Here is a 26094-nt window from a genome sequence, read left to right as displayed (position 1 = left end):
TCTTGAAGGTCAGCTGAGAAAGCCCACGTGACAACTATTTTGATAATGACCACGGTTCTTAAAAAAATTCCATTGAGTTAGATAACAATGAGCAATCAATCAACGTATTACCCTTTGAACAAAGTATGGTGTTTTTACATCGGCACTTCACGCCATCATATGAGTGTATTCCCTTTGCTTTTGTAAACCTAAACATGTAAACACTTACTTTTGACATATCCACTGTGCAAGATAACAGTGATTTATCAATCAACTTATTTTCTGTTGATCCTTTGATGGCTAGGAATGATCCATTGATTTACAAAAAAGTAAATCAACTGATCATTCATCTCTTGCTGGGCTGCCACGTGCAAATTACATAACACACATTTCACCTCACTTCAAACTTGGATTTAGATTGAATAATTACACCAGACACAAGAAATTCCAAATGGGAACCTTTATCTGGTAATCTGAGTGGTGCTACCACTAATTATACCTGTAATAAATTCATTAACTGAGCATCAAGTAAATGACGACAAATACACAAGTGTAGGGTCATACCAGAAAACATGGATGACAACAAGGGAGTGGAATCCTATTATCCACGCAATCCGAAATCTGAAAATGCTTTCACTGCAGGGATACTTTTTTTTATTATCAAACTATAACCATCAGGGGTATTTAAAAAACAACAACATCCGATGAGCTTCCACCGTTCTTTTTGTCTGTTTGTTTGTCAAAATCTTCATACATCACAGGTAACCAATCAGTGTTAGTAGTATAGGGACAGTACTGTGGTGCGTCAGCCAGAAGGAGTTATCTCCCCCTACCGGAAGTGCCGCCATCTTGGATTGGCGAAGAGGGGCATGCTGGGTCATGCATGCGCATCCAAGAAGGCGTCACGTCCATTTCCGGGAGGGCGTGCGCATGCCTTCAAGATGGCATCACATCCAGTTCCAGGGAAGGCGTGCGCCTACAAGATGGCGTCACATCCAGTTCCGGAGAGGAGGAGGAGGGCAAAAGAAGCGCTCGTAAACTAAAAAAAATATTAAAAAAGGAACAGAAGCGCACATAAAATCCTCCCTCAAAAAAGAGGGGGTGGAGGTGGAGGTGGAGGTGGAAGTGGTGGAGGTGGTGGAAGGAGGGAGGGAGGGAGGAGGAGGAGGAGTTTTTTGTTTTTTTTTGTGGTTGGTAGGCAAAGCAATGAAGAAAGTGTTCTTTCGGGAGAGTGGGGTGGCCCTGAAAAGGGCCGTTTGATCTTGAAGATTACCTCCTCACCCACATAGGCGCTGTGCTACAAAGGCAAGGATGGACTGTCATCTGTCTTCTGACAGGACACTTACTGGTTTGGCTTAAACGCCTCATGTAAGTGTCCTTAAGGGCGGTGTGACACTACATGCACTGAAACGTCCCATCACGTGCCTTAGTATGAACTGTCCCATCACATGCCGTAGTGCCAAGAGCGTAGACTGGAAGACAGCCTTTGCACATGCTGCACTGCCATGGATTGGTCCATTTCGGCTCCTGACCTGAGCCCTTATTTTCCAAACCGACCCGACCCTTGTGTTTCTTTTCCATAGGAACAGGCCTGTTCCATGGGAGAGAAAGCACAACTCGGCTTGGGTTCTCCCTTCTGATTGGTCGGTGCTCTCTTCTGATTGGTCGAAAACCCAAGTTTCTGATTGGCCAGATTTTCAATCCTGTTTTGGCTTGTCTATAAATCAAGAAAAGCAGACGTTCATCAGGCACTCATGGGCATCATGACTGACAAGCAGAATGAACCGTGTCGCTTGGAGAAGATAGAAGTGTCTCGAGCCAGACGGTTAAGAACCTCTTACTATATTTATCGTTTGACATTGAACCAAGACTACTTGGAAGACGTTCCATCACATCACCTGTCCACAGAACTGCAACGTTTATTTGACAGCGTGATCGAGGACTTCTACCAACAGGTGTCAGGCCAGAAGGGTGATCGTATTGGTCTTTGTATCTGTCACCCCGCTTTGGACTCCCCCATACGGATTCTATTTGCCGCTTTGAAGATCTCCATGGCCAAGATATTTTGTATGCTGTGGAAAAAGTCCAGCAGTCCAACAAAGACCTTGTCATCGATGACACCATGCATGTGAAATTATTACATGTAGCAGATCCCGACGGGCTAGGATCAGGCAGTGGGCGTCTGAATAACGTGGTTGGACTGGAAGCATTTTTAGAATGCAAAAAGTGCATTATACGGATCAAGAACAAAGATTGATCCTGTTTGGCAAGGGCCATTTAGGTGTCACAGCATTATGCGCAGAAGACCGACCCCCCGACCCAAGAATGGTCAAGGCAGAGATGGAGACTGATGAGAACTGGGTGAGCGGATGTTCAAGGAAAACTGGCACAGACATTGTTTCGGCGACTTGGCATCCCTGAAAGCCGCCGTCTGGGCCTGGAAACCCTAGAACGTGTGGGACGTGCCTTGGCCCAAAGGAACTATCAGCTGAAAGTCTACAGTCAAGATATGTTCAACAGGATGTTGTACAAGAGTGATGAGACTCCACCCGGCGCCACCATGTTGCATTTATACCATCATCATAACCACTTTGATGTGATCACTACCAGGCCAGCCTTTTATGGGACTAACCATTACTGTGAGCACTGCGACCGTAGTTATGACCATCCCGAAAGACACCCCTGCACCAAGCAATACCGCTGCCATGCATGCCACCACCCGACAACTTGTGGACCCAAGGAAGATCATGGTATGTCTTGCTAGTCATGCAAAGGATGGTTCCGAAATCAGCGCTGTTACACCCGCCATGTCCAGTCACCCCCAGAGGGAGGACCCAGTGACTGTCAAGCGATTCACAGGTGTCTGACCTGTTTTCAGAGTGTTCATGTCTTGGTGACACCATGGCTCAAAACGAGTGCTCAGAAGACCGCCCATCAGGTCAAGTGTGTCAAGAACCTGTGACGCCAGAGCATCGATGCTATGTCACACCCCTCCGTGAAGCCTGTGATGATGTGGTGCATTTAAGATGTTGTCGGTGCATGAGTCAAGCGACAAGCGAGTTGTGCAAAGACTGTCCATGGAGGCAAGAAGGTCAAGGTCCAAGTCGAGTGAAAGTGTTTCAAGGTCCCACCACGCTAGACGATGTGCGTGCATGGTTGATGACCCTGGCCGAAAAACCCAAGAAGACACGCCCTAAGGAGGATGAAGCACGGAGGATGGGGCAGCAGCAGCAGCACACCCTTCCATGGAGGTGGACACTCCCGCCCTGCTTGAGGAGGAGGAGGAGGAGGTGGAAACACTTGCCCTGCTGCCTGATGAAGACGTCATGAGTTAATGCACCCAAGACCCGATGGAACGTGCAACTCGACCTGCAAAGTGCGCGGTTTCACCTTGAATTACAGAGACCATCAACACCTCAACATTGACATCATGAAGGGGATGACATCATCCCGGTGCATCACCCTCATCGGATCATCCGTGCAGGACTTCACCATGGGAACGATCTCCTGACCCAAGCCACCACAAAAGACTACCGCATCGTCTACACCAAGCGGCGCATCCTCTACAGTACATGCACAGGTCTGCCTGTAGACACGGTCCCCTTTGGGTACAGCGACTAGACCATTTTTATGATGATGTTCCTAACATTGTGTTGACTGTTGGCGTTTTATCTGGAAGACAGGTGTGTTTGGAGAGAGTGCCATGCACTGGTCACTTCCATCCGTGAAGATATGGAAGAAAACAACGGACCGAAGGTGGATTGACATGCACACCCGAGGGAAAAATCAGGATCAAAATCTGACCAATAAGAAGCTAGGGTTTTGGACCAATCAGAGGCTGCACACACCCTGTACGGCCCTCTGATTGGTTGAACAGCAGTTGTGCTTTCTCTTCCATGGAAAAGGCCTGTTCCTATGGAAAAGAAACACAACGTCTGTGCCAAACTTGGTGGCGTGTGGGACAGAAACCAACCAATGAGAAGGACAGGTTTTCGTCCAATCAGGAAGCAGGGTTTCAGTGCCTTAAAACCCACAGACGCTCTCTTGTCATCACTTTTCCTATCGCTGTCCAAGAAACAACATCGTCCCTCTTATTGATGTTCTTAATGTTGTGTTGGCTGTTGGCGTTTTATCTGGAAGAAATGTGTGTTTGGAGAGAGTACCATCAAGTGTTGACTCAAATCCGTGAAGACCTGGAAGAAACAACGGACAGAAAAGTGTATCTGCAACATCATGTCCAAACTTATGAATGCCAAGACACGGAGCGACATGGGCGGTAAAGGGAACGGTGAAGGGAGCGGTGAAATGACCGCTGAACTGTGGGGTGAAGTGTACGACGTGATGTGTGGGAAGATAAGGACTGACGACGTGTACGCCAAGTTACGTGCGAAGACCGATGAAGTGATGTGCGACATGATACATTCGAAGATAAGGAAACAGACTGAAGCCAAGAAAGTAGCACCGAAGAAGAAGATAAAGAAGACCCAGAAGAAAAAAAACAAGCAAACCAGCTGCAGCAACAACAGCAGCAGCAGCAACAGCAGCAACAACAACAACAGCAGCAGCAGACAGCTAAAGGAAAGTGACAGAATTTTTGAAACCTGCTACACCTACAAAAAGGCGACCATGGAAGAAGTTGTCTCTGAAGATCCCTCATCAAGAACAACTATAAGTACCACCCTATTCTTTGGGATGAGTATGCCATTATTATCATGAGTATCACGAATGTATGACTATGATCATGGGTATGCTTAAGGGTTCTTTACTTGTAGGATTGACAGGACACCCATCCTTCCTTCCCCCGATGATAGTTCAACGTAGACCGTTTTGGAACAGTGGTGGGAACAAACACCTTGGAAACCAACCTATTCGCCGAATGTGCCTGTGATGATGATCAGTGACGATGATAATGAAGCACACAAGTTGGCAGCACTCCCTTCCATGGAGCTGGACACACCCACCCTGCTTGATGCTTCTTGGTCACCATCATCACCGGAGGATGTTTTCTCCTCAGGTATGCCAGTGGTTCGCGACGACGATGACGATCCTTATGGAGAAGCTCAATTCACTTCAATACAACGTGAATGTAGTGTCTTACACCATAACAACATGTTGAAATACATTCGCTGCAACAGTGTTCAAGTGATGTGTCATGTCTGTTTCAGGGAGGCCATAGACTGTACCTGCTTTACTGAGGGGTCCCAAACATTGTTGGGACCTGTTTGGGACAGTATGATGAAGGATCATATCTTATGGTGACCCCATCTTCACTTGAAGAGCTTGAAGATGGAAGATGGAAGATGAAAGAATTTCGCGTTCTTTGAGGGACATGTGAAACAGTTGTCTTTCGTATTTCCTATGTATCTGGGTTGATGTTGTTGTTGTTCATTATTAAACAGTGATGGACTGAACTGACTCTTTGTCTCTTGATTTATCTGAACTCCAATAGGGTGCAAAACCGAGGGTAGAGGCTGAATTGAGATGTAGTCAATGCTGTCTGTCTGTCATGTCTGTGCACATGCTCGTTGTAAAAGAGTAAAGAAAAAAAAGATAAAAGAGAAAGGCCATGCTTGAAAGATCAGTTGCCTTGTGTCAGTCACCAAGAACACATGATAGAGTCTTATTACATCGTCAGTGACATGTAAGGCGTCATGGAGTCCACATCGTGTTCAGACTGTGGTAAGACATTTTCTAGAAGAGATGCCTTGCTTCGTCATAAAAAACACGTCCATGGCTTATCACCAAAACCATCACCTATGAGACCAGTGACATTAAAATCCATTGCCGCCGCCGCCGTGTGTCAGTCACCCAGAACACAGGATGGCGTCAGGTGGTGGTGATGATGATGATGATGATGATGATGATGATGATGATGATGAAGAGGTCATGACCTCACCTTTGACCCTATGCCACCCTTTTACGATGTTCATTGCTGGACCCACAGGATCAGGAAAAAGCTCCTTTGTGAAATCATGTATGGAGCAGATGCATCGCCCCGAGGTGTTGGATTCACCACCCCATCGCATCGTGTGGGTGTACAGTGAATGGCAACCGCTTCATCATGAGTTGGAAGAGATGGCAGACCGCTTAGGAGTCACTCTTGAGTTTGTGCATAGCATGAAAGAAGCGGGTCGTGCCTGGCCAGAAAAAGGGGTGGCCCCGCATTGGCTCGTCATCGATGATTTGCTGAGTGACAATACAAAAGAAGAAGAAACGGAAGTGTTGTGATGGTTCACCGAGAAAAGTCATCACGGAAACACATCCGTGCTGTATCTCACTCAGAACTTGTTTGCCCAATCACCACAACATTGCACCATTAGTCTGAATGCTCACTACATGGTCCTCTTTAAAAATCCGAGAGATGCATTCAGATCGACAGTCTGGCTCGCCAGGTGTTTTGAGGCAAAGTTCTTTTTCTGCGTGAAGCCTATGAAGACGCCACCAAAGAACCTTACACTTACCTGTTCTTGGACTTGAAACCCACCACGTTACAAGACCATCGAGTATGTGCCTGCCTGTTTTCAAAATCCGAGATGCCAATCATGTATGTGCCGATCCTATGAGATGAGGAGAGACTTCATAAAAGCATGCAAACCTGCTGACCTTCCTTCAGTGGAGCCACAGCCATCATGGGGCAAAGATCCCAAGATGTCCCCCATACCGAGTGGGTGTCTGAAAAGGTGAGAGAACAAGGGAGAAAACACACACTCTTTATGGACACATGGCAACTCGATGACATTCTGGAGGCACGACCTTCTCCTTCTTACACCTTGAGTCATCCTTCTCATCCTGGCTATGATTCATTTCAACAACGTCTGAGGTCTTTTCAAACGTGGCCTAAACAGATGGGGCAGACCCCTTATGACATAGTCATGGCTTGTTTGGAAAACCAAGGCTGCATTTTCGACCAATTAGGAAGCAGGGTTTCAGTGCATCTCTTTTAAAAAAAGAGAGCGAAGCCACACACACCGTCACAGTCCTAGCACTGAATGAAAGATCAACAATGTCGTCCTGATACAACTGTATGAAGTGCCAGACCGACAGTCACAGTTACCTGTGCTGCCCTGAAGTGACATGTACCGAGTGCCACACTCAAGGTCACGGTCACTATGTCTGTACGAAGACGAAGATAAGCAGTCAAGATAAGCAGAAGGCTCCCCAGGGCCCATGTTACAACTGCCAAGCCATGGGTCATTTTGCTGCAGATTGTCCAGAACCCAGTCGAGAGAAGACTCCAGCAGCACTGACCATGTCGACACAAGTGACACAAGTGCTCCATCTCATAGAAGACATGCATATCGATGTCCGTGCCCTAAAAGAATACATCACACAACTCCATGTGGACGTCACACCCCGCCTAGGCAAAAGACAACATGACTGAAGCCCTTCAAGAAAGCTCCCTTCAAAGCGCCAATGACATCATCAGTCCGAGGAAGAGGAGGAAGAAGATATATCACCTGAGCAAAGTGACTAACGCATGGCACATGCTGCTCAACTGTTTTTCCAGTTTCCAATAGTTTCCAGTTTTCCGTGAGAAAAGACTTGCTGGACCACACCACATCGTTAGACATGGGACAACCCAGAAATGCCTCACTACAGGGATGAGGCGAGAAACCACTTCTAATTCCTGACTTTGTATCTAAGCCCAGGTCATCAATGACCAGCGAAGAGACGCCTATAGTAGGTGATGGGTCAGCACAGCTGATTCTGAGGTTGTCCAAGGGGAAACCCCTTCCAGAACATGTGCCATTGTCACAGTGGGTTTCAGCCAATGTCCGCATTTTGTCAAAATTGATCGCCCACAGGAAAGCAGGTATTGATGAAATTAAGGACTATCTCGAATACACAGCTCAAATTGGGGATCTCTGTCGAACATATACTATCCCTTCAGTTATGCTTCTTGACAATGCACACAGACTGAGACAAGCACAGACCCAGTGCGGCTGTAGTGAAATATCGTTCCATGACCTATCTCTACTTTTTAGAAAAGACAACATTCCAACCCCGAAAAGCAAACTCATTTCAGAATGCCCATTCCAGCTCTCAGAGTGACAATCGTCCAACAGATGAGTCAGGCAGACCCATTTGCATTAATTACCAGCACCCCTCGGGTTGTAAGTTCCCAAACTGCAAGTATGCAAACTAATGTATAGTACCAGGCTGCAAGCAAAGGCATCCCCAGTTTGAACACCAGGATATCCCACCACGGTTTTGTACCTATGAACAGTAAAGTCTCCAGCCCAATAGGGAACTGTATCGACGTTTGGGAAAGGGATTTAGAAGATGACAGTGATTGTGAGTTTTTGATTGATGGGATCAAAAATGGTTTCCGGATTATTGATAAAAATGTAACAATTAGTGATGTTCTTTGTAAAAACTACAAGTCTGCCTCAGATGAGTCTGTACGAACAATTGTTGAAGACCAAATTTCAGAGGAAATCAGCCGAGGCAATTATGTTATTGTAGACAGAAAACCAAAGCTTGTTAGTAGTTTGGGAGCAATACCAAAAGGCACTGGGAAAGTACGCTTAATTCATGATTGCTCTAGACCATGTGATCTCAGCCTCAATAATTATGCAACGACACAATCTTTTAAATATCAAACCATTGACGAAGCAGTTAAACTTCTGCCGAGGGGTGGATACATGGCAAAACTGGATCTGAAACATGCTTACCGTGTGGTGCCGTTACATCCTGACTGCTATGAAGCTACCGGCCTGCTGTGGCAGTCCTTCAAAAACTCAAGACTTCCAGTCTACATGATTGACACAAAGCTCCCATTTGGAGCTTCCAAGAGCCCTGAGATATTTAGCCGTTTGTCGTCATCTGTACGTAGAATGTTAAGGCGCAGAGGTTTTGTGGTAGTTGTATACCTTGATGATTTTCTATGCATTGCAAAAACAAACTCTGAGGGTTGGAAAGCCTTCAGGACATTGAGAAGGTTATTGACCGACAAAGCAAATGAAAGCAAAACGGTTGAACCTATTGAGAAACTGACTTTCCTAGGGATAGAGATTGACTCTACTACCTGTACCTTATCCTTACCTGCGGATAAATTGCTTGACTTGAATCACATATTTGGGAAGTGGGTGACGAAAAAGAAAGCAACAAGGCATCAACTTCAGGAAATTGTAGGTAAATTGAATTGGGCTGCACAGGTAGTTCATGGAGGGCGCACATTTGTGCGCAGATTAATTGACTTATGTAATACCCTTAAAAAACCCAATCACCATACCAGGCTGAATGTATGCGCAAAGGCTGATATCAAGTGGTGGCATGAATTTTGTGAATGTTTTAATGGTACTGTGAAATTTATTGAAAATGAACCGGTGTCCGCAGCAAAGTTCTCCACAGATGCCTGCAGTGATGGTGGCGCAGCTTATTTTGGCCCTAACTGGGTCTATTATAATTGGCATACAGACTTCCCATTTGTTAAACATTTACACATCAATGTGAAGAGTTGTTCACTGTGTATTTAGCAGTCAAAGGCTGGTGTGTAACCTGGACAGACAAACATATCATTGTCTACACAGACAATACTTATACTATGCATACCCTTAACAAAGGTACTAGTCATGACCGATTAGCCATGCATTGGCTGCGCAAGATTATCTGGTTTTCTGCTGTGTATAACTTTAAGTTTTCAGCCAGATATATCCCAGGCAAGGATAACCTTGCAGCTGACTCTCTGAGCAGGTTGCACAATGTTACATTTCTTTATAAATCAATACAGTTTATTCCGTTCTGTTGGTTGTGTTGTGAAACTTGTTACAGGAAGTATATTCTAGTGCCATCCTCACACGTATCCAACCTAACTTTGTCCTATCTACAGGGCAAGTGGCTCAACAGTGGCGACACCTATATAGCGAGATGCAGCAGTTTCGACGGGCAGATAATGCTGAAACTACAAAGCGCACATATTCCTCAATGACAACTGCATACCTGAGATTCTGCCTGTACTTTAGTAGGACACCAGTTCCAGCCGACCGCATGCCAGTACTGCTGTACAGAGTGTTCCTAACAAGATCCCTTTCAGCAACTAGTATTCCAGGATATATGAATATCATTCGCCTGCTTCATTTTGAGGTGGGGTAACCAAACCCCTTGGAGACATGGGAACAAAAGGCCCTGCACAAAGGTAAATTAAGACTAAAAGGTACACCAACGAAACAAAAACTTCCTATAACACCAGATATACTGAGGCTGATGCACAGTCATATGGACATGTCAGAACCATTCCTAGTAGCCTTTTGGGCAGTCTGCATCATTGCGTTTTTCTGTTTCTTGAGGAAATCTACCATGTTCCCTGAAACTAGAGGCAGTGGTTCAAGAAAGCAGACCTACTTGAGTCTGCACGATGCCAAGATTTCCCCTGACAAAGATAGTGCCATGATTACTGTCAGACACACAAAAACTATACAGTTTGGTCAGCGTGTGTTAAAGTTACACCTGGCTAGGGTACCCGACTCTGTGCTTTGTCCTGTTAAAGCACTTGAACATTTGCTTTCACAATATAGTGAAGAACTTCAACATTCAAATGCACCTTTGTTTTCATATGTTGACAGAAGTGGTGTCCTCAAGAGTTTAACTTACAAAAGTTTTGTTAAAACATTGAAATATTTTCTGGACAAATGTGGTTATGATTCTGGTGCATACAGCGGTCACTCTTTCCGCAGAGGCGGATGTTCCTATGCATATGACATTGGCATTCCACCCTTGCTTATAAAGCTACGTGGTGATTGGCGCTCCAGTGCATATGAGCGATATGTTACAGTGTATGATGCAATGCATGAGAAACTTGCTCAATCTCTCAGTGCAGGGATAGTGAATTAAGTCAAACCACAGAACATTCACCAGGTTATTCCTCTTGGGGGTTTTGGAGGTTTTATGTTTCGATTAAACATTGGTCATTATTAAATGACCTTTGCCCCCAAGAGGAATCGTTTGTTTTCCTTTTCCAGCCCATATGGCACTGGCGCTGAATTTCTTGTTGTTTGTCATTTAAGACAATTACATTGTCCGTGTACTACTAGCATATCAACCAAGGATTGGATGATGGAGTTTAAGTGAGAAATAAACCCTTGTTTATTTCAATTTAAACGGCAATGCCATGGCATCTGATTTAGTGGTCATTGATTTAACAGTCAAGGGGAGACAATCCAGACTGTCAATTGCTGATTATGCTGTAAGCAGTATTTTTTTTCATTGTTGCAAGGGACACGTCACAGGCGCCAAATGTAACATGCAAACTACATGTTGTTCAGGAATTTGGTGAATTGTCTCAGTCTGTTTGTTTACCCACCCTCCCGCCCGGAGGTTTTATGTTGCGATTCAACATTTGTCATTATTAAATGACCTTTGCCCCCAAGAGGAATCGTTTGTTTTCCTTTTCAAGCCCATATGGCACTGGCGCTGGATTTCTTGTTGTTTGTCGTTTAAGACAATTACATTGTCCGTGTACTACTAGCATATCAGCCAAGGATTGGATGATGGAGTTTAAGTGAAAAATAAACCCTTGTTTATTTCAATTTAAACGGCAATGCCATGGCATCTGATTTAGTGGTCATTGATTTAACAGTCAAGGGGAGACAATCCAGACTGTCAATTGCTGATTATGCTGTAAGCAGTATTTTTTTTCATTGTTGCAAGGGACACGTCACAGGCGCCAAACGTAACATGCAAACTACATGTTGTTCAGGAATTTGATGAATTGTCTCAGTCTGTTTGTTTACCCACCCTCCCGCCCGGAGGTTTTATGTTGCGATTCAACATTTGTCATTATTAAATGACCTTTGCCCCCAAGAGGAATCGTTTGTTTTCCTTTTCAAGCCCATATGGCACTGGCGCTGGATTTCTTGTTGTTTGTCGTTTAAGACAATTACATTGTCCGTGTACTACTAGCATATCAGCCAAGGATTGGATGATGGAGTTTAACAGTTTCCTACAGTTTCCAGTTTGTTTTCCAACAGCCCTTTTCAGGGCCACCCAACTCTCCCGAAAGAAACGTTTTGATCATTGCTTTGCCAACACAGACAACAATCCAAAAGAGCCCACACCCTCACCGTCCTCTTGGAGGTATACATGCCTACGAGTGACACCACGCCTCTATGTATTTATGTATGTGTACACGAGTGGCATCACGTTTGCGTGGAGACACGAGTAAAACACCATGTATGTCTATCGATCTCTCTCTATCTTTATAAATAGAAATATTATAAATAATAACATTTAAAAACGTCTGTTTACATGTTTACGTTTACATGGAGATACGAAAGACACCACGTTTGCATGGAGACACAAAGTACATCACGTTTGCATGGAGACACGAGTGACAGTACGTATGTATGCATACATGAATGCCAACACCTAGGCGTGGAAGAGCCAGTGACGTCACGTATGTCTATCGATCTATACCTATCTAAACGTCTGTTTGTAGTCACGAGTGGCACCACGTTTGCATGGAGACACGAGTAAAAAAACGCCTCGCAGGCATACACGAGTGCCTCGCAACACCTTGGCATGGATGAGCGAGCGACATCACTACATATGTCTATAAAAACAAAAAACAAAACAATGTATGTTTGTAGTCACAAGTGACATCACGTTTGCATGGAGACACGAAGTACATCACATAGGCATTCCTACATCACGTCCATGTCTGTCCATGTTGGTCAACCTTTAGAATTCAGACGTCCATTCCACAACATGATTGTGGTTGCGGTGGACATGTCTACCAAAAAAAAACCAGGATCGAAATCTGACCAATCAGAAGCTTGGGTTTTCGTTCAACCTGTGCAGGTCTCTGATTGGTCAAACAGTGGGTTGTGCTTTCTCTCCCATGGAACAGACCTGTTCCTATGGAAAAGAAACACAAGGGTCGGGTCGGATTGGAAAACTGAGGCTGAGACCAGGCCCCAAAACGTACCAATCGGCGCCCAGTGTGGACCCATCAAAACAGGGGCCATTTAAATCCACTCCCTCTCCTATAAAAAGAGAGCGAACACTCGAGTGGGTTCAGTGTCACTTGTGAAAAAAACAAACATCATCGCACCGAGAATGGCAGAGACGAAGAGCTGTACAGATGCTAGTGAGGGGACCAGGATTCTTCTGGATTCTTGTGGACCCAGGAGTGAGGGTACGGATGCTTGTGGGGACAGATCTGAGAGTACGGATTTTGTGATGGTAGGCCACCGCCGCCGCCGCCCAGTAAGTCACCGTTGCCCCATTATCTACACTTTGAAAGAAGGCTAGCTGAACAGATGGCCCCTGCGGGCTTCGTGTACACGCAAAGTGCTGATGGCGTGTCTGCTTTCATTGTGGCTGAGAAGATGGGCGCCCCACGACGACCCTTGGCTGGAACACCTCAAGTGGTCCTCTCACTGCGCCTACCTCAAGCTGACCGGACTGGTGAGACACAAGAAGAAGAACATGGCAGCTACTGCTTACTGGCACTATCTGTGCGAGGAGAACGCAAATGAGGAAGCTTTCCCGCCTTCCTAGAATACACAAGTGCCTCGCAACACCTTGGCATGGATGAGCGAGTGACATCACTACATATGTCTATAAAAACAAAAAACAAAACAATGTATGTTTGTAGTCACAAGTGACATCACGTTTGCATGGAGACACGAAGTACATCACATAGGCATTCCTACATCACGTCCATGTCTGTCCATGTTGGTCCACCTTTAGAATTCAGACGTCCATTCCACAACATGATTGTGGTTGCGGTGGACATGTCTACCAAAAAAAAACCAGGATCGAAATCTGACCAATCAGAAGCTTGGGTTTTCGTTCAACCTGTGCAGGTCTCTGATTGGTCAAACAGTGGGTTGTGCTTTCTCTCCCATGGAACAGACCTGTTCCTATGGAAAAGAAACACAAGGGTCGGGTCGGATTGGAAAACCGAGGCTGAGACCAGGCCCCAAAACGTACCAATCGGCGCCCAGTGTGGACCCATCAAAACAGGGGCCATTTAAATCCACTCCCTCTCCTATAAAAAGAGAGCGAACACTCGAGTGGGTTCAGTGTCACTTGTGAAAAAAACAAACATCATCGCACCGAGAATGGCAGAGACGAAGAGCTGTACAGATGCTAGTGAGGGGACCAGGATTCTTCTGGATTCTTGTGGACCCAGGAGTGAGGGTACGGATGCTTGTGGGGACAGATCTGAGAGTACGGATTTTGTGATGGTAGGCCACCGCCGCCGCCGCCCAGTAAGTCACCGTTGCCCCATTATCTACACTTTGAAAGAAGGCTAGCTGAACAGATGGCCCCTGCGGACTTCGTGTACACGCAAAGTGCTGATGGCGTGTCTGCTTTCATTGTGGCTGAGAAGATGGGCGCCCCACGACGATCCTTGGCTGGAACACCTCAAGTGGTCCTCTCACTGCGCCTACCTCAAGCTGACTGGACTGGTGAGACACAAGAAGAAGAACATGGCAGCTACTGCTTACTGGCACTATCTGTGCGAGGAGAGCGCAAGTGAGGAAGCTTTCCCGCCTTCCTAGAATGAAGTTTCCATTCCAGTTCCAGTTTTTGTTTTTGGCCAACAGCCCTTTTCAGAGCCACCCAACTCTCCTGAAAGAACACTTTCATCATTGCTTTGCTTACCAACCACAACAAAAAAACCTCCTCCCACCACCACCACCTCCACTACCACAACCACCTCTTTTTTTTAAAATGAAAGTGGAGGATTTTATGTGCGCTTCTGTTCCTTTTAAAATCATTTTTTAGTTTACGAGCGCTTCTTATGTCCTCTTCCTCCTCCCCGAAACCGGATGTGGCGCCATCTTGGATGCGCACGCCTCTCCAGAACCAGATGTGATGTCATCTTGAAGGCATGCGCACACCCTCCTGGAAACGGACATGGCGCAATCTTGAAGGCATGCCCACGCATGACCCAGCATGCCTCTCTTCGCTAATCCAAGATGGCGGCACTTCCGGTGGGGGAAGACAATTAATTCTGGCTGACGCACCACAGTACTGTCCATATACTACTACTATTAGTGTTCAAAAATGCGTAAAACAAATATTGCCTCCAAGTCTATTCAGCTGTCCTTGCAGGCGGAAGCCCAGTCTCTTGTCATGCTCAGTTGCATTAGCAAGCAAATCGACTCACACCAGCTAGTGAGCCCCAGCGGCCAGTGTCAGACTGCCGAGAAGAAACCAGAGATAAGTGCCCCTTTAAGGTTGATTTTTATAGAAAGTACACAAAGGAGAATCAACATATCCAATTTTATATAAATATTTGTTAGTTGTTAGAATGTAATGAATAATCTTAAACTGAAACCATCTAATATCTTCACTTTGAGTGCATCTTTCTGCCATCAATATATGTTCTTGCCAATCCGTTTCACAAAATGTCTCATGTAGTATTCTTTCCCGTTTTTCAATGCCATAAAATTTAACAAACTTCGGTGCTGCTAAAGTCTTGTAAAATTCTTGACTACCTTTATTTTGGTTTAGCAGATGTGATATATTGAGTGGCAAGGTTGGTCGAGGAGATATAGAATTGAAAACATTGCATTCCTTTACCTTACAAAATTGTTTGACTGCATTTACAACTCCATAATATTCTATATAATTTGTTTCAATTCAATACCTATGCACAAAAGCATCAAAAACATAAAATTTACCTTTGTCATCCACTAAACCCCCAATACAGGTTATAACTCTGCTTGGATTGCTTTCTAATTTTAATAGAAAAGTCAGGGTTATCTATATTTGGGCCATATATGTTTACTATTGTATACACATGTTCTTGAATTTCTATTTTTAAAACCACAAAGTTGCCTTCATTTTCATCCCTAATAAATTGTCTTATTTTATGTTCAAAATTATTATTTAGCAATATAGCAGTTCCCCTAGCTTTACTCCTATAAGGACTTATATAACATTCTTTATAACAACATTCCTGTTTAATTAATTGTTCCCGATCAGCTGTGAAATGCACATCCTGTAAAGCAGAACATTTGTGCCTTTTTACTTCTTAAAACTCTGAACACTTGTTTTCTTTTGAATGCATTATTCAGAACTCTACAGTTAGGGACATAATTTTTAACATATATTAATAATTTAATATTGCATAGTATCTTCATTGTGTACCATCTGGTCGCAGCATCCACATCCCCGCGACATCTGTCATCTGCCATTCGCATACCGACACCACGCACACGTCATGTGCGATATGCAAGTCCACAAACGACAAAAGCCGAGCACAGCAAAGACATGAACACAGCAGTCAGCATACCACCACATTTGCATCCTGTTTTTGCACTATCATCATGTTAACGTGCTTATTTTCCACTTGTGCATTAACACAAATATTCTATACACACTGTACCTACAGAGAAGGGTTTTATTATAAAATGAACAGAAATAAACAACACTTGACAAATAAAATAGGATGATAATTTGGACCAAATATACTAAATGATAATATGTTCACTCACTCATTGATATATATTTTAAACATTTTCACTTGGTATAAGTGAATTTAGTTCAACAGTTAGTTTATTTAATATATTTTGTGAGATATTCACCAATTAGTTGTGTCATATTTGAGATGTCCCCCTTAATCTGCTGTTGTCTTACCAATCACCACGCACAGGTGAATATGTTCCTATAAAAACATGTGCTGGACAAGAAGGAAGACCCCTAATCAACCAACAAGCAGACTCGGCACTGGCATTGTCATTGATATTGCACAGTGTGTCCAGCAGTGGGAACCTGTTTTAACCCCAGAAAACCGCTTACTAGCGGAAGTTTTCGAATTGGGGAAGATGGGGGGTCAAGCATATGGGATTAAGTAAATCATGCCCTAAAGTATCATAACCTGCAAAATTGCTATGTTGACTTTACTTGACTTGAAGCAGTCAGTAAAGTTATTACTTTTGACCTCCATAAATGAAAAAACCCTTATTGAAGTCAAATCTATACTGAAAGATTTGTTGGCTTCGGGTCCCATTTACAACATGTCCCAACTTCACTCCCATTCTTTTAACAATAGCTTATTTATATTCTGGTACTGAAGACTTCAACGTCTGGTGTCGGGATTCCACACCACTTAGTATCTTGTTGATTACGGAACTGAACCAGTGTGATAGATGGTATCGGGGCCACTCGTAAATAAAAGTTACCTCACAGGTCTGAAACAAACACTACAAAAAAAAAGCATAGAGATAGTTTGAATTAAAATTATTTATCTGTACTTGCAGAAATATATCTTGTTTATCCCCCATAAACCAACATGACCAAACATACCAACAGAAGTAACTTGAAATGATAATTAACCTGGAATATTTTGATAATCAGCAGCTCTTTCTTTTCGTTCGTATCCACTGTAAACAAAGTTGATAACTTCCGTTGTATTATAAACACTTCCGGTAAAGAACATACTACCATGAGTAAAACTAATGTTTCTATATGTAAACATAAGCTAGCACGGTAATCTTTCTTGTATATTTAAATCTTAAAAAATATTCATAAATTGGTATTTCAATGTCATTATTTAATTTTGTATATCGGAAAATATTATACTCAACAACTGAACAACACCTTTCTCATAAACATCCTTCAGTAAATGTAGTTGACGACAAAGGGTATTTTGTACGCATGCGCTCTTACACATACCTAAATTCTCGTTGTGGTTAACTGGGAGCAGAGTTTACCGAAGGATTCGTGTGGAAGTAAACCGGCAAGTTATTCTTAAGGTAATTTGAAAGAGAAGAAGATGCGTTTGAAAACAACGTTACCGAAGGAAGCTAAACATATCCTTTGTTTTAAGACTTTGTCTATGCCTAACAAAGTCATATACCTACATGCTAAAGTTGTCATGTTAGGCTACAGCCGAGAGCCGCGATTGGGTCTTACAGTAAAGACATGACTCTACATCACGGCCGAGAACACCACCTTCATAAATCCTAATCAGAATGTGGTGGCCGATTACCCTCGTATTTTTCTGAAATTTTTTAAACATATTTCCCGTCGGTTTGTGACTAAAAAGTTGATATAGCTGTACTACCAGATAATTTCTGGAGCTCCATCAGCAGTAGAAACTAATAGTTTCAGTTCACTAGTCCTTATGATGATAACGTATAGAAAAACCCTTAATAATGGCAAATTACAGTTTGGCAAGGACTACAGGCCTTGTGCCAATTTCTAACACTGATGTTTAGAATACAGTACCACAACTTCTCGTGAGGACGATCTCTGCTGTAGGTCTCAAAGACAAGCAACCAGTTTTTGTGAGAATCCATCAACGTGAACTCGCGACCTTCGGATTGTTAGCTCGACAACTACCCAAGTGAGCTACGTCCACACTGTGAAATTAAGTGCAAATTTACCTAGTCATGCTTACGCCTTTACGGAACTGAACGAAAAGGGGCGTATAGGTGATGGACACTTACGTAGGTTACGGGTAGGCATGGTGTCTCGTGACTTTAGAGTCAGGTCTCTGAATATCGTACAGACTCCTAAGTTCCGTACACTTTGATGTTTCTTTGATTGCTTTCAATGCTTTCATGCGGCGTCCAACTACTTTCGTTGGTTGAAATGTGGTAATCCCCAACTCTATTTTCAGCTCTCATGTGTATTTGTCATGCGTTTTCTCTTACGAGATATGATTGGTTATCGCAAAGTTATGAAACACATGAATCAGCATTGATAAACAAATTAAAATGACATAAAGAATATATATTGTCACCTTAGTGTATGGTCATTGTTGAAGTACATTTTGAAGTAGTCGCTCACTGTCATAAGCTTATTTATATGAAATATTAAGTAACAGACATCAGCACACCTTATCCCTGTTTTCATTTAGATCTATCCGAAAACATTGTTTATCTCTTATCACGCGTCCAGTGCAACATTACTACGCAGCCTTAAAGTAAAACGACAACACAAAGACTATACACCTAGTAACTGTACATGTTTTAAGATATATTACAAAAAGATACTACAAACATTGTCAGGCTGTCTGTATTAATTTTGCCCCGACGTAATAACAAAAGTACCACCATCATTGCACATTCATAAAATGCCTAGATCTTTCTTCATCTACGTGTATTAAAAAGTTGTTTCCGAAAAAAACCCACCTCGAAATAAGTCCAAAATTAATTTGATGGTACCAACATGACCAAGGTAGAATATGTTAAAAATTAGTGAAAAGCATTTCTTTTTCCTTCTTTTTCGCCCGCCCGCTTCCTTGTTGGTTGAGGTTGGAGATGACAAACACATAAAATAATATAGATGGCCTAACGACTAAAGAAACATGTTGAAAGTTTCTAGTCAACACCAAAACTCTATCTAATAAGTGTTGACTGTGTAAGTATTGATAACTGATGAGCAAAATCGGTAAAACAGTCGGTATCAGCGAGGTACAACTGTATTAATCATACTGTAGCTAATAAAACGTTAGGAATACGTTTTAACCCAATACAAAGATATGTCTGTCTTAATTACAATTATTCAGCTGTTTATACGTTTTCTGTCAACTTTACAGAAAATGGCACTTGCAAAATCCGTTCAGCGCCGTGAAATATTTGGAAGCGGACGTGAAATAGTGATCGCGGTCGCACGTTCAACTATAAACACCCTAACTCTGGATGATGTTTATTTTGAAAATTAAGCTGAAATAATAATTGGTTTGCTACAGAAATCCTTAGATCATCCCAAATGAGGGTCTGCAGTGGCAAACGTTGTTTGTCGTGTTCTGCATGGCTTATCGGAAAAAAATAAACGACCCCGTGCCTGCCACATTTTTGGCAAGAGGTGTTCTCAAATATTTCGGAAAAAATGGACTTCATCAATGCTCCAACTTGTTCGTTCTGTTTTGATTTAAACGGGGCAGTATTAAAATTTATAAAGGTAGTTTTGTGTTTAATATTTTAGATGGGAAAAAGACGCCAGTACTCTAAGCAGGCCCTGGAGGTTATTAATAAATTAATAAATTCTACTAATGATTAATAATAATGGGATATAGATCTACATATTAATATAGTTTTTGAGCCTAAGCATTTCCTTTCGTGCGATAATTTGAATTTGATTCAACCAATGTATACAAATTTTCATAAGAAATAACAGCTACGGGAGTACCATTCAGGTGCTGTACGGAATTAAAATACATGTACGATATTAGAAGAAATTGTGTATGATATTACAGTCACACTGTACGAATTTAAGTGATCGTTATTAGCCTCCTTTGACTGAATGTGTGGTCAAAATGGAAATCGGAATGTACACCCTGTTTAATGGGGTGGCAAGATGATTATGCCCCATGACACAGTATCTGCATTCAAAGCTTGGTGGTTGAGACTGGCGACCAAAAGTGTACGATATTTGGAGAACTGACTCTAGTCTACGGAAACTTATGAGTGATCCCTATGCCATTTGGCACACTTGTCCCATTCCGTATTCTGCAAGATACCGAGTGGTGAGGAGAGGCTCTTGGCATCAGAAGTCGAACTCGCGAGTACGCTTGAATGATATGGGATTTAATAATTCGTCGGGTGATTTTTGTGACAGAAAAGTGTGGTAGGGAACACAGTAAGGATGATGTGGATAATAATAAGGAACGATGGAGGCATGGCTAGTGACGACACAAGGGTGAGTTTGCTTTTAAATCAGTACTGAATAAATGTAGCGGGTAAAAGTGACTTGTGTGAATGTTCCAGGACAGTTCCCAATAGCCAAAATATTCGACACTAAACCATTTCATCCTTTTTTCTCTCTCGACATTTTGGTATGAAGAATATTAGGAGAAACTATAGAATCAATACTACAAGCCACTAAACGGGTACCTAACCCTAATGATCGTAAAGGGATGATTGATCGTAATGGGGATCCAAAGGCTAAGGATAGAGTTAGGGGTAACACCAGCGACATTGGGATGTGTTCAGCGCCAATATATAATATTACCTAATAAACTGCTTTCCTGTGCATAATTATGAAAATTTATGAAACCAAAAATAATATATGTGTATTACGTCCCATTTATCATAATTTTAGCCACTTGAATTACGAAAAACACGAAATAAAAAATATATTGAAAATTAAAGTGCTTTCATAAACTAGCGCTTGCTATAAAATGCACCAACGCAGGCTATATTTAGTGAACAAATATTCAAAACTCTCAACATCGGCAGGCATATTCAATGACATTGCGTGTAGAGATGATGGATCACTGGGGGGAGCTTATGCACACTCAATGACCCAAGACGTCACAGGACATTGTTTCGCCGGTGTGACTGGTAACAAAATACTACAAATTACGTCATAGGTTATTGTCATGTGTTTGAAAAGTTTGTGGTGCTGTATTCTAAAGGTAGGTCAAAATTCTGAATGCGTTATCAGTAACAGGTATTCAATGCATATTTACCGATAAGTAAGAAAAACATATTTTTTAGAAATTAACAACAAAATATCAGAAATGATATTAAAGATTTTTGTTTAAAAAATTGGATGACAATAATTTGTCCAAAAAATGAAAAAATGTTAAAAGTTAACAATAAATATATAAAAAAAAGCACTCCTTTATACATGATATAGTATGTATTTATCATTTGGCTACTAGTGAAGAACATATTTCTAAGTATGGCATTATGGCCCTAATGATCTTCTAATAGATTCTAGCCACAGAGCGGGAAAAAATGTGCAGACTCCGTAACTTCCATTACCTTATTAGTCGCCATGAATATGCAGATGATCTAGTTCAGGTCAATAGAGAAAGTTTACTTGGAAAACTGCGGGTTATATCGTTGGCCATTGACAGATGGGGGTAAGGCAATATTAAAAAAGATGCCAGAAGTAAGTATCATTGCGTTAATAACTTCTTACTTACAGCAGACGGAACATTCTGAGGAAATTGAAATTGTTTACGAAGCGAGCACTTCCTGGTTACTGATTTGCATTAATCGACAGCCGCTAAGAGGCGTGTCCCACATGAACTACCGGAAATCACGTATGGTTCTCAGTAGGAAGTGACAACTTGGAGACGGTGGCTAGCGGTATATACAGTTTTACTTTATACATGTAGATATATACATACAGAAGACACTATGTGCCAGGTCAGCACATAGTGGTAGTGGTTGTTGTCTAGGTGCCCCGGAGCACCCAGCCTAACCCTAGCTAGGCTAAGGGTAAGACCTTTCTTTCCTCTCCCTCCTTCTCAATCTCTCTGGACCAAGGCTTATATAGCCACTGTCACCTCACATTTTGTAAGTAATAAATATAAATGCATTTCGATCGATTCGGTCGATGTACACAAAAAACGGGGATTAACAATTAGGATTAGCATCTTATAAATAACAGCAAATAAGTGTTAGATGTCATGGCTCCAGGGTAATGAGCCTTTGCAGTTAAATGTTCTTCAGACAATGGGTGTCGTAAATCAGTCGCTATGACAGTACCATGGGGTCCGAGTATAATTATCATAATCTTATTACCACAACTTGAGGTAATAACAGACCGGTAACCCTTTCACTTCATCTTTCAATGGAGCTGACATGTTAACATGTTGTGCGCATACCCTAGATTTCTATAGTCTTTTTCTGCATGGGTTTTTCACTTGCCTTTGCATGTGTTTGTGATGGGTGCCACCGGTTGGGCAGCATATGCTCACCTTTTTGTGAACACCTGGTATAGTGATTCCTAAACACATGCTCATGATATAATCAGAATTGTACAATCAACTCTGCTTTATGCAGAGATTTCTTTTGGATGTTGAAAGGGTTTTGTCACATTATTATTATTATTATTATTATTATTATAATTATTATAATTATTATTATACAAGCTGTATGTAGTACTCTGCTTGCAGAAAAATACATGACATACTTTGTCCATAATAAGCAAATTTTGAATCCGCAAATAAAAAGCCATCTTTATTTCAATACATGTATATTCAAATTTTCCTTTAACAAAAAGGCCAAGGGTGTGTGCAATAAGTTGTTTGTGTATTTGTGCCAGAACCTTTGTTAGGTTGACAAAATTTTGGATTGAAAAAGTAAATTAGCTAAGTAAAAATATATGTAATATTTCTTAAATATTTAGCTTTACTCTGAAAGAAGATGCCAAATCATATGATTTCTGGGTAATTATTTCACGACAGAAAGACAACCATGCATATCTCTATAAACTTTAATTATATCTTCTTTGCCATTCATCAATAGTATTAAAAGGGTTCAAGATTATCCTTGATCGTAATTATTACTTTTCAATGGCCTCTTCATTGAAAAAATTAATTATATTTAGATAGTTTGTTGAGTTGAAGAAGTACACCCCATTGTAATGCCATCTAATATTTTTTGGAAAAAACTCCTAACATTGCTGTGTTGAGTATGTCCTTAAAGTGTGTAACATCAGACCCTCCTATCTATTTGATTGAAAAAAGCATTATCAGAATTATCGTGTGCAAAGGAATAGTTTCAAATGCGATATGAATGCAGTAACTTTTCAACATTTCACACATTCCAGCAAACTTCAAAACTCTGACTGTTGCCACAGCATGCGAAACATGACTGACTGTAGCAGAGAAGGGAAATGGAGAAGTATCTTAATCAACGCTTGTTGACTCACCAAAAGAAATTACTTCGCTTGTCGCTTATTTGTTTATTGCTGCCATTTTGACACTGTTTTTCCGGAAAAGGTGTGTTGTCAATTAAGTAAGATCAGCTTTTGACGGATACAGCCGAAGTTATTCCCCTGCCTTGACCGGGTTACCCTTAGCGATTGTCCACATACTTCGAAGACTGTGCACGCCCCCCTTCAAGTCCCTTAACGCATCTTCCTTTTTCAACCTCACCAAGAAATCAATTTTTCTTGGCCTTAGCCACTGCAGCGTTGGTTAGTGAGTTACATGCACTTGACCATGTTGACATTATGTGTATAAGCTTTGAGCATGGTGCATAGGGAGTGGTTTTCATAGCCAAGAATCAGCTACCAGGACAACCCTATCGGTCCTTCTCCATTCCACCAATCTCTAAGATTGTCGGGGTCGAAGATGAGGGTGAACTCCTGCTGTGCCCTGCACATGCACTATAACTTTTTAATCCGCCACCCAAAAACTAGGCGTGGCAAGAGATAACGTTTTTTCATTCCCGCATCCCAGACGTCCACGGACGCAAGTCAGTCACATATCTCTATGGTTATGCGCAGTCATCCTGCAGGCTTAAGAGATCACTGCCCTTGAACCTCAACGATGGCTCTAACATAGCAACTTTTATATTAGAGCAATCATGGAAGGATGTTCTTGAAGGTCTTCGCCAGCCATTATCTTCAAGATGTGGCACTTGAAGACATCAAAGGCGTCAGTAGCTTTGGCCCTCTGGTAGTAGCCCAGCAGGGAAACCAAACTTCGACTCAGATAATGAACTGTCCGGAGCCAGTCTTACCCGACTCGCGCCATATTTATTTGACATGCCCATTAGGGGGATTTCAAGCTTTTTAGCTTTGGCTTGGTGACACAGTTTGCTAAGATTTTAGCTAATTTCTATTTACTGTTTGTCTACATGGACTTATCCTCAATTCTCGTGTCTTTCTGTGGATAAGAATGAGCGAGGTTAACCATCTGGCTCTTTGACTTGCCAGTCAGCTCTCTTGACACAAATGTTGTTTGAAGGAATTGTATATATATATTGAGGTTTAACATCTGAAGGTATACCCACCGCCATACAGTCTGATACAGAGTAATGCAGAATAAGTAAAAAATTGAGAGAAATCTGAATATTAATTACGTTTGCATACTTCTCCTGCATTACTAAGGGCTCAACTGTCGCAGACCTGCCTCCCCATCATAGCTTCAGAAAATGTTTCAGCATGGGTGACAAGCAGTAATGTGATCAGATGTGACGCCACCTCAGACGGTCACATGACGGCAGTGATGGGTTCTAGTAGTACTAGTAAAAGTAGAGGCCAACGACCTTTGGTACATTTAATGGTCCATAGCATATAATAATGATTCATGATAATTAAAGGCATAAGACAAATACATTGCAATATTTCTTATAGTAGTTTGGTCATAGTCACACATTAAAGTATTAAATTTTTCTTGTGTAGGATGGACATAATGCTTTTCATGGAAATTTTGATGCCTAATGTTAACACATTCTTGACAAAGTAACAAAAAGTGATATTCTTCTTCCACACAACTAGCCGCCTCCTTGGTCTAGTGGTAGAGCGTCCACCTGGAGAGCAAAAGGTCCAGGGTTTGATTTTTAGTTGCGTCATACTAAAAGATGTTAAAAGATGGTACTTGTCATTACCACCCTGTCCGGCGCTCAGCAATAAGCAGTGATAAGGGTTGGTAGGCTTGGAGCCAATATACATGTTAGACTGCGGGATGGTATGTCAGTGGGCTAGCACTATAGATCAGCATAGAACACACACACCAACACACCCAACTCTCTTGCTGTTTCATAATACCTTGACGGCATCCTACTTCAACATGTTAAGAATGTGATTTGCAAAGGAAACAACATATTGCCATCCTAAATTTACCATTAGTTAAAGCAAATAACTATAAACATCACAGAATGATGTTTTAAATAGGTAATAATAATTCACCTTGGAGCTAAGTTTGGAAAATCAACAATCTGTTTTTCCCAAACGTCAATCCAATATTATACAAGAGGTGCTTCATTTTAGACACCCATCATCTGCATCACTTCAGGCTTTCCTCCCACATTGAGCTGTCATGCCGTGATATAACTGGAATACTGTTAAAAGCGGTGTTAAACCCAATTCACTCACTCCACATTCACTGTGGACAATATTGTCTGATGTGGAAGCCTTGACTCCTAAAAACTGTTTACATGCTAGCAATTGGACAGACTCAATTTCCTTATAATTATCTACTCCCCAGATTTCCCAGATATCCCCTCGTTATGATTTCTGTGTGCATTCAGGGTTTGTCCTAGCCTCATAAATCTGGAGGTCATGGGCGGATACAGCTTTTTTGAAAAGGGGGGGTGCACAATTAAAATCTATTTATTGTCTTTGGTGGTAATTTATACAGAAATAAAGATTTTTTTCGAAATAAAAAGGGCCTCCCCCCCTTTCTATTTCGAAAAAAATCAACTCTGTATCCGCCCATGGAGGTCATTATGCCTCCCAAGC

At 42.1% G+C, this 26094-nt stretch overlaps 1 protein-coding gene and 1 pseudogene across 2 annotated transcripts in view; one reads left to right on the top strand and one right to left on the bottom strand.

Annotated features, from left to right (window-relative positions):
- Nucleotides 1-17347, bottom strand: part of LOC139447689 (uncharacterized protein CXorf58-like) — an 84699-nt gene extending 67352 nt beyond the window's left edge. Inside the window, exon 1 of one of the 2 annotated variants that reach the window (XM_071229126.1) lies at nucleotides 17275-17347. The gene's annotated coding sequence lies outside the window, so the exon portion shown is untranslated. Of the gene's footprint in view, nucleotides 1-17244 lie in introns of both variants that reach the window. The other variant, XM_071229127.1, reaches the window with a different exon arrangement.
- LOC139447213 (uncharacterized) lies at nucleotides 9850-10812 on the top strand (annotated as a pseudogene).
- Nucleotides 17348-26094: the final 8747 nt, after the last annotated feature.

Source organism: Haliotis cracherodii, unplaced genomic scaffold (assembly GCF_022045235.1).
Source record: "Haliotis cracherodii isolate W230 unplaced genomic scaffold, xgHalCrac1.p SCAF_7, whole genome shotgun sequence".
In the NCBI taxonomy this organism is placed as follows: domain Eukaryota; kingdom Metazoa; phylum Mollusca; class Gastropoda; order Lepetellida; family Haliotidae; genus Haliotis; species Haliotis cracherodii.
Note: the sequence above shows the minus strand (reverse complement) of the source record. Positions and strands in the feature narration are given on the sequence as shown.